Here is a 15095-nt window from a genome sequence, read left to right on the forward strand (position 1 = left end):
ATTTTATCGAGCATTTTCACTGTGTGGCGTGCTGTCAAATCTCTTGTGGTTCTTGTACTTGCCAGTGCGCCAAGTTAATTAAACTCAAATGTGCTAGAGAGAGAGAGGGAGGAGAGTGGGGAGTGCGGAGTGAGGACTCTGGTTAAGGTAAATCAATTGCACGTAAAAGTTTTTATAGCTTGTTGTCTCTGTGTGTGTGTGTGTGTGCTAAGCCTCAATCAAATGGATTGGAAATGAAAGTTTGATTCAAACTTTTGCGCAAAAAGATGTTCATAAATTTGTTTAGAGAGCCATAAATGTTGATTAATTTATACAAATCAATGGGCTAATACACAAGTTGCGTTTAATTCACAGTTTAACAACATTTTGTATTCGCTGTGGCTGTTTAATCAGCTTAAATGGCGCTGTCTATATGTTTTAATTAATAAAACTCGTTACCAGCAACTTTTCTACGCTTCACAGCAATCAGCGTTCATTAGGCCAGACAAAAGCAGCTTGAAAAGCGTTTTTAAAGCTTTAAGAAACGATTTTTGTTTTTATAGCCTCAACGAATTCTAAGCACAAAAAAGAAAAGAAATATGAAGAACCTCATAAATTATTATATGGGCAGAGGCGTTACAAAAACTAACAGCAGGCCAGGCCAGGCCAGCAACTGAAGAAGCGTTAAAAAAGGCCAAGACAGCAAGAGAGCGAGAAAGAGAGCGGCGCACTAATTACAAAAACAAAAGCAACACGAGTAATGCCGCCGTCGCCTATTGACCTCTATAGGCAGTTGGCTGGGGAGGGGGGAGCTACAATCATTTATATTAATTTTAATAACATTGTTAGCCGCAACTGTGCCTAGGATTTAGCGCATAGAGCGGCGAGCAGTTGAAGTGCTAACGTTTCGGTTTATGAATTTCTGAGCAGATAATCAAGTCCAAACAGGCAAGCGGCGCATGCAAGCGCATGCCGTATATTAAAAACAAATTAGCCAGCAGTGAGTGAGAGCGAGAGAGCAAGTAAATCAATGCAGTGGAAGGCCCTTTATAGCTTTTATACACTTTGACATACAAAAAAGGCAAAAGGGTAGCATCCAATTGAGGCATATAATGTAACATATAAAAAAAGAAGTGGCAAACTCTCTAAATTGTGCATACGCTTGAACAGCAAAACAAACTGGCGCGATATAGTCACGAACGTCTGTATGAGCGGCAAGAACTCAAAGACTATAAGAGCTAGAGACACCAAATTTTATATGTAGCTGCTGCTTTGCTCTACGTAGCACACTGTTATTTTAGAATATTTAATTCACACCAAGCTGCCCCCCAAATTGTAAAAAAATGTTATACGCCTACAATATTTAGCTGTGCCTTACTCAAAGTGTATCAAAGTGTGTATTTTATACGTTCTTGTTAATTTCAGCTGCATTGCGTGTCTAATTTTATGTTTTATTTTACATATAGTTACTATAATTGCGCTTGAAATTTTTAGCAATTAGATAATGCGATTAGTGCTCAAAATGGTTTTTAATTGCGCCATAATGCGGTCTGCCTGGTTAGCGCTGCTGCTGCTGCTGCTGTTGACCCTGACCAATGCGCCAATTATGTATTTTGATTTGCATTTCTTTATTGAGTGAATGACTGCATGCTAAGCCTTTATTTTAATGAACTTGATGCAAGTTTTTGGCATATTAATTACTTTTGTTTGTGTGTGTGTGCTAATGATGCGCAGCCTGGTTGGTCAGTGGGGCGGAGAAAGTGCAGCCCCAATCGCTTGTACTTAACGCTTTTACCAATACAAAGTGTGTGGGTGGTGGTGGGGGGTGGAAGACAACAGAAAAACCTCAACCAGCATGCTGCTTGCCACTGCCACTGCCATTGCCACAGTCTGTGGCGGGTAATTAATCATCATTACATTTTCGTAAACGAAGCGGATTTTAAGTGGGATTTGCAGCTCAGTCCAGCTCAGTCTATCTGCTAGTCTATCCAGACAGCTAGACAGACAGACAGTCAGTGCGTATCTATTGAAGCCCATAACATGCTCATTTAGTAATGATGCTTCTGCTCCCTTTTTTTCGCTGCCTTGCCACTTGAGCTGAGCTGCGCTGCAGCGCTACTCGTTTTTGGCATTGACAGCTTGGGTCTGCTTATCTGTCCTGCATTTGACATTTAGCATTAAAAACGCTTTAATAATAACGCAATAATAATGCCCAGCAGCTTTCGTTTCGTTTCGCCCTTTTTTGTGTGGCCTAGATATTTATCAATTCATCAATCAAATGGACCATGTCCTTGCTGGCTCTTGTGGCATTTCAACGCAAACTTTTCATCATTTAATGTTGCTGCTACAATTACGCAAAAGCGCGCAGAGCTGCTTCAAGTCTCGCTGTCTGTCTAAATGTCTTTGGCATCATCAATCTCTTTTAGCGCATAAGCAAAATGGCGCGCACATTGGCAAAACTTATCAATTACGAGTAGCGCCATTTTGTTAATACACACACACACACACAGCTACAGCTACAAAGCTCATAAATGCATGTCATATTTAAAAAGCCAAAAGCAAAAGGCAGGCGGCGCTGCTCTTGGCTTATAAGTAGTTTGCTTAGTTCTGCTGCTGCTGTTGCTGCTGCTTCTTCTGCCATTGCCGGACATTAGTTTCGCTTGCCAATTTGAGCGCTTTTGTTGTTGCTCTGGCTGCAGTTGAGTTATGACTTAAGCTGACATTTCATTAGTGCGCATTAAGTGCTCTGCGAATGAGTTTAGCTAGAACTGGAACTAGAAACTCGAGCTCGAACTCGAACTCGAACTCTCGACGCGACGCTTGCTGATGAGCCGCGCGACTAGCGCTGACCCAATTACATTTAATTTCCCACACACACACACTCTCTCTATGTTGTGCGTTAATTAAATATTATGCGTTGCTTATAAAACTTTATGAAAATAATTAATTGAGTAGCTAAAGCCAAACATTTTTTGAAATGGCAACAAATTGCAAATGAAAAGCTGTGCGCAGCTTATGAACTTTTAATTGCATTGTGTATAACGCGGCGACGACGTTTAGAGTTACCCAGGCAACAACACTTCTCAGGTCAACATCAATATACAAATAAATAGAAAATTCAAATTCAAATGCAAATGCGAAATGCAAATTAAATGAGCTCCGCCGCTCAAGTGGAGCACAGTGAGCCACTTGAGTGGCCACAGCGCCACTTGAGCTTGAAGCGTTGCCAGCCTGCAAAATGAAAATGAATGAAAAACTGACCGCCAGCTGAGCTGAGCGATTGCCTGCATGAATGAATGAATGAGCGAGCGAGGCAAGTTGCATGCACACAAAACATTTGCAAAAATGGCAAACGCCAACAACTCGCCAACAACTGGAGCAACTGCGTTAGTTCAGAGCGAGCGAGCGACTGAACTCGACTGCAGGTCAATTAATTAAGGGTAAATTAAGTGCAGCTGTAGAGCAGCTAAAGCTAAACTCAGCTGCCTGCCTGCCCCCCACTTACCGCCTCTCTGGCTTTGCTGCTTAGCGATTTGAGTGGCAAGATTATGAGCTCGAGTACGTTGTGTACGCTGCTATGTCGGCGTCTCTATCGCATAAAATTCTTATAAAATAAAACACACGGAAACGCTTTAGTTGGTTGGCCCCTGCCCGGAAGTTGCAAAAGCTTCAAAATGCTAAATGGGTAAATAGGCAGCCACAATGAACATCCTTTGGGCCAAACCCAAATCCGCATATACCGCCCAGTGTGCGTGTGTGTGCTTACGTGTGCTCGTGTATGTGTGTGGGCGTTTGCCCTGCCCCCCCACTTGATGAACTGCTTGTCCAAAGCCAGCAGCGAGTGCAGATAAAAGCCTTGGCATGCATTTGTTTATGTCGTTGGGCATTAGATTGCAGCTCAAATGAGCTCCAATGCATTGATTAAGCAACATGAACAGGAAGTGCCAGGCATAGCACTTTAAATGGATAAAGCTAAAACTAGTACCCTGAATAGCTTAACGCTTAAACTAAAGCAAAGGCAAATAATGCGCTGGAAAGTGCTAGAAAAATCCCTCATATATTTTAGATTCTTTGAAAATAAAGTGAATACAATTTTTCCGATTATGGATTCATATTTAAAATTCCACCAAAATTAATACTCATGAATTAATATTAAAAATATTATTAGGGACTTACATATAGAACAACAATAAATAAATATGCCAGTTTAAATTTAAATGGTAATATAAAAATCAATAAAATTTAATTTAATATTATAAAATACAAAATTAACATTTTATAATAGCGAACAACTTATTTTAAATATTATCTCATTAAATATTATTACAATATAACAAAAAAAAATACTTAAAGCTATTATAATAATTTTTTACAAAATTATTTAAAACTTATACAAAAACTAAACAAATTATTATACATAATATTTTTATAATATTTGTATTATATTTATGATACAAAATATAAATAAAAATTTGTATAAATGCCCAATTTAAAGTTATAAAATGTTTGTAAAATTATTATACAAATAACTAAAGCATTAGTAGCTGCGCTACATGAAAATTATTGCACTATTAAAGTTAACAAATGGCTATGCGATTAAGCATAATCAGACAATTGTCACACACACGAACAAGCACACACACACTAAAGATCAATTGTTGCTGGTCATAAATCTCAACTTAAAGATTAGCAAATGCATGATGCTGTTGCTGGCAGGCACGAGTGGCCGAACAATGGGGCAAGCCACATTAAATTAGCACAAAAAGATGCGCATATTAATGCAACTGAGAGCTGCTCAAGGGGCAGCAGCAGCACATGCAGGTGTGTGTGTGTGTGTGTAGGTTGTGCAATAATAAACATAATGATAACCAGCAGCAGCAGCGGCAGCGGCAACCACAATAATCAACAACAACAAGAGCAACAACGAGAACGACAGCGAACTTACAGATAACGACAACAATAATAAACTCAATAAGTAGCCAACGAGTTGAGTTTGGCTGCAGCGACGGGGCAGCGTGCGGGGCAGGCAATCAGCAGTTACAGTTGCTCTCTGTGGCAAGTATGAGGCTGCATATGAGAGAGGCCGTGTCATATTTGCATGCATTGTAGGCAATTTATGATGGGACGACTGCGAACTGGAAATGGGAATGAAAAAATTGCATGGACAATTGACTTGCCTCGTGGCAACAATGCGAGTCGAGTAGGTGTACTTGTGGCCAGTTGAACGTTGAGGCTGCGCAGCGATAAATTAAAGCGCACTAACTAAGCAAAGCAGCCCAAAAGATAATGGCAAATGAAGCCGTAGGAGTTGCAGCGGCAGCTTGTTGCATGCCACAGCCGCATTCAAATGAAGACCGCATTGAGCAAAGCCAAAAGCCAAGCCAAGCCTTGCGCCTTTGCCTGGCTCATTGTTTGCCGTTTGCGCCTGCGCAGTAATTTATTTCGCAGTCTCGCTTACTCATATCTGTTTGTCTGTCTGTCTGTCTGTCTGTCTGTCGCTCTGTCGCTGCGTTTTATTATCATTGCATAAGCACAAAAAAGGAAATTCGCTTTACATTGTTGAGGCAGCAGCAGCAGCAGCAGCAACAGAAAGTCATTAACTTTTATACGAATGCGCTGGCTGCTCGCTCGCCCGGTGTTCTGCCAAACAGTTTGGACAGTTGCTGCTTGCGGCTACTGTACGTGCAACGTGCCACATGCGGCATGCAGCAGATTGCCTGCCTGCCTGCCTTGTGTTCTACCTGCCTACGCAAAAATGTTGTTTTGGTCAAGCTAATGAAGCCTGATATGCAATAACAAAAGCAACAACAGCAACAGCAGCAACATTTCTCCTCAGCAACTTATGCAATTCTACACTCCGCACTGGGCGTTGCCACATGCGGCGAACTGCATTTTTAAATTCGAATATATGCATGCGTTAACTATTAATCAAAAGTCAATTTCTGTTTCGTCTGCGCTGCGCCGAAAATTTCACTCAATTACCAGCATTGAAAAGAAAATTTGCATATCAATTTCAAATCATTTCACAGTTTTCACGCAAGCCTCAAAGATAAACAAACAGCGATAACAGCACAACATGACAGTTGACATTTTATGCCGTTAATATGCATCATAGAGATGGTAACGTGCTAGAGCTTGAAACAAATATTTAAAACCAGAGCTGGTTAAGTTTTCAAAAGTACAACACGATATTTATTTAATTATGAAAAAAGTGTAAAATAAATCAAGCTAAATATTTAAAATTAAATGTTCTTTATAACTAAAACGAAAAACAATCAGAGAATGGAACCCAAAAACCCAATCAGATCTTATCAATCTTTTTTAAAGATTTAATCTAGTACATTTTACTTTTATTGTTGTTACTTTACGCAGAATATTTTTGGTTTTTAGTTTTATTAAGCCGTAAAATCATTGAGACTTGGAATTTTCAGCTAGCAAACTTGTGAATGTTTCGAATTGACTCTCGTGACACGAAGCTTCCCATGCACATCTCTAGCGCAGACACAATTAAAATATTGAATCTCTCTCGCCTTTAGCTACGATATATCTGCAGTGTCTGGTTACCGTGGCTAATTTTTTGTCACTTTGCTTGCCGCTTATGCAAGCGAGAGATTTGAATAACATTTTCCGATTTCCAGCGCCTGATTAGCATAACAATAAAGCGCAACACAAAATATGTTATGAGCGCTGTTAGCATTCATTAGGCAAACATTTAAATTAATTTTTTACAACTTTTATGATGCAGCGACGCCTCTGCAGCTTGTGCTGGGCCCCCACAATAAATAAAAAATAAATTATGAAAGAAAGTTGCTGTAAATTCAATTGAGTTTGACTGTATGCGGCATAAATTTCAACTGACAGCAAGCAAAAACAGTGTGTGCAAATAAAATCTATATAATATAAAATATTTGTGTGTATATGGCAATTTGAATAAGTCTATTGTAGGCGGTAATTGCTGCAACTGACATTGACATGGGCGAATACAAAAAACGGCCGCATAAGCGCACGCAAAATTTCACACAAAATATATATGAAATATATGGAAAAATAAAAACACAACATAATCGTTACAGCGACAACAATATGCAATGTGGTTAGCCACAAAATGCAGCAAATTAAATGATTGCAAAAATCATCAACGTTTTGCCGCGTTTTTTGTGTTGCACAAAAATATGCAAATTAAATTACATCAAATATTTAATTCTAGTGAAATTTCAAATTCACAGCAAGCGCTGAAACACAATATTAAAATTTATTTTTATTTTATTTGCAGGTATGTACGCTGATCAAAGTTGTAATTATATGGGCAAAGGCAAGTAATTTGAAACTAAAAGAAAATGAAAATAATAATTTATAACAATTATTTTAAATAAATGCAAGCTGACACAAAATGAAACATTGAGTGGCTTGAATGTAAACAAAGTTTGCCAATAAGGCAAAGTAACCCACTGGGCAAACACACAGACACGACAACCGACTAAATGTTTAGCAATTTTAAAACATTGTAAAAACGTATACAACAGAGATAGTTGACTAGCAATGGGTACACCTGTATAGCTAACACAATAGATACAATCAACTACACAGACGTTCGCTTGTAAACAGCAGTGAAAATAGTTTAAGCAACAGCAGCAGCGCCTAACAACATTTGTTACACGTGTTGCTACGCCCACACTTACACACACACGCCCACCCATACCACCCACCCACACTCATGCACAACACATTTCCCCAACCAACATTGCCGCTCCCTTGATTGTTATTATTTATGTGAGCCAAACAGCAGCTTCCGTTTGTGCCACATGCGCCACGTTGTGGCATTCGCGCTGCAACTAAACAAAACAAATGAAAATAAAAATAAAAATGTTCAAAAAATAACAAAACACGAAAAGGAAGCGCAGAGCATTTAAAAAATGCACGCAGCCAAGGCCTTGACTGCAATATGTTGCCTAACAGCAGGCGCTCTATACGTCTCACACACACACACACACACACTGTAGCTTGGCGCACCTGCAGCCTTGTTGCATTTTTATAGATTTTTTCTAGCAGGTCAGCGTGCCAGCAGTTCACACATGTATGTGTGTGTGCTTATGTGTGTGTGTGTGTGCGGCTTGTTTAACATTTTTTAACAATTTACTTAATCATGGGTTAGCATCAAGTCGCCTGGAGCATGCCAACAGTATCGTTTGCTTTACTTTCTTTCTTTTTAGTTAGCACACTTTTTGGCGCGACACAGCTGCTGACTGAATGCTCGTTCCCTTTTTTTTTTGTTGAGCTCTACAGCAGTTTGCATAACATTAAAAATCAGCGGCTTGCTCATTATGTTAGTGTGTCTCTATGTCTTAAGTTATGCTCTTGTTACACTTTGGAGAGAATCTTTATTTACCTTTAACATTCTGTAATCTGATAAGTCACAGCTTAAAAGTGTATGACAGTTTTTAGTAATAACAGCTATATAATTATAATAGAAGTAGTATGAGTTGCTATTCGTTAAATACAAATTTAGTTGTATGGCTATTGCAGCTTAAAAGTGTATGACAGTTTTACTTCTAACAGCTATATAATTATAATAGGGAAAAATAAAAATAATGTAATAATAATATAATGTATGCCTATATAATAGTTGTTTTTTGTTATAACAGCTTACTCGTATAACAGTTGTCTGCCAAATCAGTTATTATTTGAAACGAAAATGGCCTTGCTAAGCATTAAATTATAACAGTTCATTTGTATAAGAGTATAACAGTTATGAATTGAGTTAAAAATTAAACATAACAAAAAGTCAGCCATTAATTGAGAATAACTTTCAATTAGAGCAGATTATGCATATAACAGTTAAATATATAAAACCTAAAATGCTCTTATGGTATAACAGTTAGCTAGCATGTAAAGCATATGTAAAATATACAATTATAACAGTTTATAAATAAAATAGTAGCCAGCTCTATAAGTTTTGTGCTATGCTCAATAGACCAAAGCAGTAACTGAAGTAGTAAACTGCCATACTTCGCTTGTATAACAGTTGCAACTTTGTTCATATAAAGCGCATTACATTATATCTGCTTATATAATGTGGTAATTTGCCAGCGTATTTAAGCCATGTCATGGCTAAGAACAACTTGTGTATTGCCATTTTTTAGTCCTCTTAGCTGCTGCTGCTCCAATTATAATTGCTTTACATAATGCCAGTGAGCTAGCATGTAATGTTGTCAAGTGTATATATATAGTATATATATGCAGTTATAGTTGTAGCTGCAGTAGTTGTGGCTGTTGCCGCAGTGTTTTATACATTATTTTTAATTGTTGCTGCTGCTACTGCTGCTGCTATGCAGCAACGACGCTCTGTTGCATAAACAAGCACACACACACACACACACTAATACATAAGTAGCGTGGCATACTTGGCAATTAACTGACTTTAATTACAAAATTAAGTTTACAGCCAGAATCAAATCGAAATCAAATCAAAAGCGTAGCGAAACTTTTTAATTAAATGCAGCAACGAATAGAAATCAACAGCGGCGTACCTGTAAGTAGTAAGTGAAAGTCGATCAAAGTTGCAAACACACACACACACACACATACATATAGAGCGCTAAAAGTTGACGTAAGGCAGCGCTGCCAGCTCCACCGCCATTAACATCATAATTCGCATGCCTCTTTGCACCCCAAAGAAGATGAAAAGTTGCTGTGCATGCGGCCTCACATAATTACCAAGCGCAAACTTTGCAACAAAACTTGAAAAATGTTCAACTTCTTATGCTTTTTTTTTTTCTCTCTACTAAGACTTTAAATCGCGCTGGCGAGCAAACATTAATAAGAGACCACAAACCCAAGTGCAAGCCATGCGACTAACCCTCGAAAAAAAAGCAGCAGCAGAACTTTCGCTACTTTTCAGTTTTGTGTGAGCAGGCAACTAAAAGAGAAATTTACAAAGAAAATGTTCAAGTGCTACGCACACACATACACAAATGGGTATGTGTGTGTGTGTGTGTGTTTGTTTGAAGTGCAGAGCCAGGGTCAGCTAGTGAACAAACCCCAAACGAAAATGGCAAATAAAAATGAAGATTGCGTTGAGAGTGCGTCGCCCCCACAATTTTAACGACTCTCCAATGTGCACTAAAAGCAGCTTGGATAAAATTTTTTATTTTATTTCACTCACTTTTAAATTATATTAACACAAATTGCGAGCTGCTGCCATTAGTGCACGCAAATAATAAATAAACAAGCAATCCAAGTGCTGACCTGTTAACACGGCCAAGCGTCCACCACCAAAAAGTCAAACCAGCAACTTCACTTTCAAGTTCTTATACTCAATTAATGTGTGTGTGTTTGTTTGTGTTGGTTGTGTGTGTTGCTGGTAATGCGATACTTGTAATGTATACGCAGCGTTGTCGCGCTTGAAAAAAAATATATTTATAGAAATTATGCTGCTTGAAATCAGAAATTCGCCCACGTGCCTTCTTATAATGATGAATGTATATTTTTTTGTTGTTGTTGCTATAATGCTAGCGCTGCTCTTATTGTTGTTGCTGCTGCTGCTGCTTTTGCATAGCAACTTTTGTCATAAACTGTGTGGCGCTTGGCAATATCAAATGTTATGTGATGAAACATGAAATCCAATTAGCGTTGACAACAAAACCAAAACAACAACAACAACAACAACATTAGCAGCAAATCAATAAAATATATATGTATGTAGAGCATACTTGCAGGCGCTTCAACTTTTAAGCGCTTTAAAGCTAAAGTTTGCAAGCAAAAGTCAAAGATTATGCTAATTAGCTAATTAATAAATGCTAATAACAAATTATATAAATATTAAGTTTTTGAGCGTTAGAAAACTAATATATAGTTTAAGTATTGGTCTAGAATTGGTTTATCGATTAACTATTCCATTAAGATCTATACAAGCTGCTTCATTAACAAATTTTGTACATAATAAAATTATTTTTGAGCAATAATTATATAAAAAATATATAAGTACATTATTTATATTATATTAATGCATCTATCAATTTCGTTTAGACTTGTTATAGTAGTAATAATATTATTGATTTAGCAGCAATAATAATAATTAGATTATTTTCTATGCGTGTATCGATTTCATTTAAATTTGTTATAATAATATTGATTCTTTGTTCTGTTGTTCAAAATTTAGCAACAATAATAATAATATTAATATGCTCTTTGAGTCTATTGAATACGCTTAAAGTTTCTATAATATAATATATTAATTATAACGATCTAACGACTAACTCTAAAGCTGAGTTGTTAGCTATCACTTTCAGTCCATGTAGCTTACTTAGTAGTGCGACTTATGGCGTGGCTAAAGACGCAATTCATTTTTGCTTTGCTTATGGCTTTAGCTGTGGCTGTGGCCGCCTTGGGCGTTTGCACACGAACATGAGCTAAATAGCTAGTGCAACAATATGTTGCTTGGATTGATGGTTTGGGTCAGGTCATGTTGTCTGTCAGCTTGTTGCACTTGGCCTAAGGCTTATTAATAGTGCGATTATGTTTTTTCTTCTCTCTCGCTTTCCCAAGCTGTCGCACTTGACTTGTTGGCTGCGTTGTTGTTGCTGTTGTTGTTACTGTTGAGTGTGTGTTGCTCTTGGCCACAGTTTGCTTGGGGGCGCTTGTTGACACTCATTGAGACAAAAGTGCTTAACTGCTTGCACTTTTAACAACACACAGCGAGCGAGCGAGCACTATAACTACTATGCCTTCATTTTTCATTTTTCACAGGCAGTTGCTTTTGTGTTGCGCTTAATTTGCTTGTCAGGCGCAGCAAGTTGAGGCCACAGACAATGGCAAGTTGCAGCACTTTCGGCACTAGTGTCAAGCAGCGCGCAGTGCAAAACAATGCGTCACACACACACACACACACATACACATGCATAGCAAGCGCTGTATATAGGCCAAAGCGGCAGTTTGTGCTTTAGACTCGCCACAGCGTTGCATAATGGTCGAGTTTGGTGGTGCAGCCGAGTGCGTGGCATGCCACTTTTGAAATGTTAATGAGACGCTGGCAAGTGTCACAGTTAGCAGAACGCGGCGGCCTTCATAACTTTTGCTGCATTTCCTGAAAAAAGTGTATTGCCTACATTTTGGGGCAAGACTCAGTCACAAGTCTCTCCATTCATTTGTGTAATTTCATGCGATTTGAGTGGCAACGGGCGTGCCAATGCGACCTACTTGCAACTTTTGCTTTGCCACTTGGCACACGAAGCTTCAAAATGTGTCAAATAAAGCGTTAAATTAGATTTTCATACTCATAGACACACCAGCTCACCCACCTCACCCCACCCACCCGCAACTAACAACTGACACAAAAGTTTCGACTGCGTGCCAAGTGCGCTGACATTTAAGTGCGCTGCAAATAAATCATCAAAATTGCACTTGGAAAATTGTCAGCTGACGTTTATTGCGCGCCCGAACACTTGAAGCCATTTAACACTCCCGCCTTTAAGCCTTAAAGCATGCAATGGCAAACAGCTTCAGACCACTGTGCAGCAGCAGCGGCAGCGGCAGCAGCGTCTAATAGGATTACGAGCAGAGCTTGCACTTGCCACTAAGTAGGCGCGCGCGAGCTCTGTTGCAAAGCCAGCGAGGCATGCAGCAGTAGCAGCAGCAAAAAAAGAGAAATAAAATTGATGATGAACTCGACTCGCAAACGAGCTGAGACACAAGCTGGGGGTAGCTGGGGCTGCGGTTTGGTGGCAACTTTTGCATGCCACAAAATCAATTAAGCAACATCGCGGCGTCGCTGCCTCAGTCATGCCACAAACTATGAAAAACTGTCAAAGTTGTGCCACTAGCTAAGCTCAACTGTCTTTTGACCAAAGCCAAGTGGGTCATAGTTTTAAATTTTTAAATTCTATGCCCAGGCAGCGTCGCGTTTAGGCGCTGCAGCTTAAACAAGCTTTAGTGCTGGACTTGGCTAACAAAAAGTGCCAAATAAATCAAGAAATAAAACAACAACAACAATGCGCATAACTTTTGGCTTAAATATGCGAATCGCGTGCCTTTGGCTTTTTACCTTTATTATATGTTGTGTTTAGTGCTAGAGCCTTAAGGTAGCTATGTGTGTGTGCAAATCCCAGTCTTATACACACACACACACACACACATGTACGCCCCAAGAGCGAACACGAAACGTGACTAAGCTGACAATTGTGTCGAAGTAAATCCAAGTTTTGTGGTCCTACACAACGTACTAAATAAATCTGCACAAAAACCTGTGAGCAGCTAACGCAAAACTTTGTCAAACAACAGAGAGATAGAGAGAGAGCGAGAGACGCATCAGAGTGGGCGTGGCATGTGCCCGCCTTGATACATGACAAGCGACATAAACAGTTTGGCCCCAGACATTTTGTATAAGGCCAACTTTTTGCAATTTAATAAACCACAAAACAGACTCACAAAATACGTATACGCCACCCAAGCCCAAACAAATTTTATAAAACTTGTCGCCAGTTTCCAGTCTCAATTATTAAACAAAGGTAATTTAATATCACAATTGCTGTCAATTAATTAATGAGTGCAAAGAAAAGTTGCAGACAAAATTTATAAAGCAGCTTAGCTGTGGAATAAAATATGTAAGTGAAAATAGCAATGCAAGAGTTTGCTAGCAATTGAAGCAAATAATTGATTAGACTATTTTGTCAGAAATAAATTTCATATAATATTTGCTATGAATTAATCTATAGCTTGAGAAAAGTTAGATGCACAGATAAGCAGAGCTGTAGCTTGGAAATTAAAATATATTAAAAAACATTTAAGAAAAGTGAGAATTGCTATCAGTCGAGCAAATCTCTTTTCAAAATAAAAAATAGCTAAATATATTTATTATATTAAATATAAATTTTTTAAAGTAGTTAGAATAGTTAGAATAGTTAATGAAAATTAAAAGCAAAGCTGATGTATATAAAAAATATAATCAAAAAAACTTAAAATATGTTTAGTAGTCTATAAACTAAAGCTAAGTTTAAGTTTAGTTTGCATGTATTGCTTAACAATTTGATTACGAAATACTTGAGCCTTTATTTTGAGTATATGCAGTTATAATGACTATGTGTGTGTGTGTGTGTGTGTGCTTGACCGAGAGACCGTAGCCAAGCTGCTTGGCAAGCAAGCAAAGTTACCTAAGCCCAATTGAGTTGAGTTGAGTTGCGTTGCGAGTTTGTTGTGCCTATGGCCAAGGCATAGACAACTTTGTGTGTTTGCTGTTTATAGTTATGTCAAGCGCAGGATAAGCACAGGCACCCACACACATGCACAAACAGACAACAAGGTTGTGTTTTAGGCAAATATAAACAGTGCGGGAGGGCGGAGCTGGGCGGGGCGGGGCAGGCAAACGCTTATGCGCATATAGATGGCCCGCATTATAGTTTTGACCCGCTGTGCTGGCTGCGCTAACAAAGCCAACGCATCTAACTAGGCGCAGTCAACTGTTTGGCATATAAGCAAACATACACACACACACACACACACACACATACAACAAGTATATAACATGCAGTTAAACAATTGTCAGTTTTGCTTTGTTTGCTGCGCTGTGTGCTTATCAACAAAATGCCAGCTATATATATATATACATATACTATATATAGATGTCAGTTCAATTTGTACTTAGGCACATTGCGTATACGCAGTGTGCAAAATTTATTGGTCTCTGGCGCAGCATAAAGCGTTGCCCGCAATCATTTTGCGCACCTTAAATTAAAACATTTTCAACACAATTCCCTCAAGTTTCATCAAGCTGACAAGCATTGCATTTAACCCAACAACAATCAGCAGCAGTTGGCGCCTGTAGCTTGGTTAGAAATTTTCATTAAAGCCAGCGAGAGCAGTCAGCAATGCTCGAGTGCCCGCCTGCCGCCCTCACTGACATTTCAGCTGTCATACCTAAAGTGCTTGGCATTGTTCAGTTACGCTGAAAGTATAAGGCAGCAGCAGCAGCAGCGGCACCTGCAAATTCCTGGCCTAGCTGGCATGCCACAAGACGCCCGTGCTGCTAATTGAATTAACATTTAATATACATACGAACGAAATTTGTGTTGTGTGCCTCAAACTTTAAATACTTTGCGCACTTTTGTTGCATTAAACTGGCCCAA

The 15095-nt window shown here is 38.8% G+C and overlaps 1 protein-coding gene across 2 annotated transcripts in view; it reads left to right on the forward strand.

The window, feature by feature from the left end:
- The window catches only part of LOC108599826 (teneurin-m), a 126143-nt gene that overhangs the window by 63809 nt on the left and 47239 nt on the right, over positions 1–15095 (forward strand). The gene's annotated exons all lie outside the window — the stretch shown is intronic.

This window comes from Drosophila busckii, chromosome 3L, assembly GCF_011750605.1.
Source record: "Drosophila busckii strain San Diego stock center, stock number 13000-0081.31 chromosome 3L, ASM1175060v1, whole genome shotgun sequence".
In the NCBI taxonomy this organism is placed as follows: domain Eukaryota; kingdom Metazoa; phylum Arthropoda; class Insecta; order Diptera; family Drosophilidae; genus Drosophila; species Drosophila busckii.